This window comes from Penaeus monodon, chromosome 30 (genome assembly GCF_015228065.2).
Source record: "Penaeus monodon isolate SGIC_2016 chromosome 30, NSTDA_Pmon_1, whole genome shotgun sequence".
NCBI lineage: Eukaryota > Metazoa > Arthropoda > Malacostraca > Decapoda > Penaeidae > Penaeus > Penaeus monodon.
The window spans coordinates 12917245-12917821 of NC_051415.1; the positions used below are offsets into that span (position 1 = coordinate 12917245).

The 577-nt window shown below is 38.6% G+C and overlaps 1 protein-coding gene across 1 annotated transcript in view; it reads right to left on the minus strand.

The window, feature by feature from the left end:
• Positions 1–577, minus strand: part of LOC119592527 — a gene marked incomplete in the record, with an annotated part of 25120 nt that overhangs the window by 16086 nt on the left and 8457 nt on the right.

Below are 577 nucleotides of genomic sequence, written 5' to 3' on the forward strand. Positions count from 1 at the left end.
GCATCTACATGAAAACGAATCCGGAATAAAGGAATCGCACGCCTAAAAAAGACACATATCTGAATAGGTAAACAGCCAAAATAGATCGAATAAAACTGAATGAATAACAAAAACGTCTTGAAGAATGCAAATTGAGCAAAAGACATTAATTCAACCACCAGCATTACGGAGTGTGCGGTGGGAGCCGTAGAACTGTTTAGCTTTGTTTTCACCCTTCGTTATAAACAACACGTTCGAAAGTGATGAGCTCAAGTCTGGTGCGAGGCAGAAGGATCCGCACTTGGAAGCCCTTTTAATACGAAGTCAGGAGTTTGAGATTTACAGAAGAATTCAGTCCCGCACCCCTTGAATCCTCAACTTTCCAAATGGAGAAGTGAAAAACGAAACACTTTGAGAGCCATTTTTCTTCAAATCAGATTAAAACTTTGTCTTTACAAAAAGAAGAAGAAGAAAAAAAAAACACTGCTTTTGAACAAATTTGACCTTCTACCACAAGGGCTGAGATCAAAGTTACCAGAGTTAATGCAACGTTTTATCCAGAGTGTACATGGAAGCCCTATTGTGCAGGAAAAAAAAA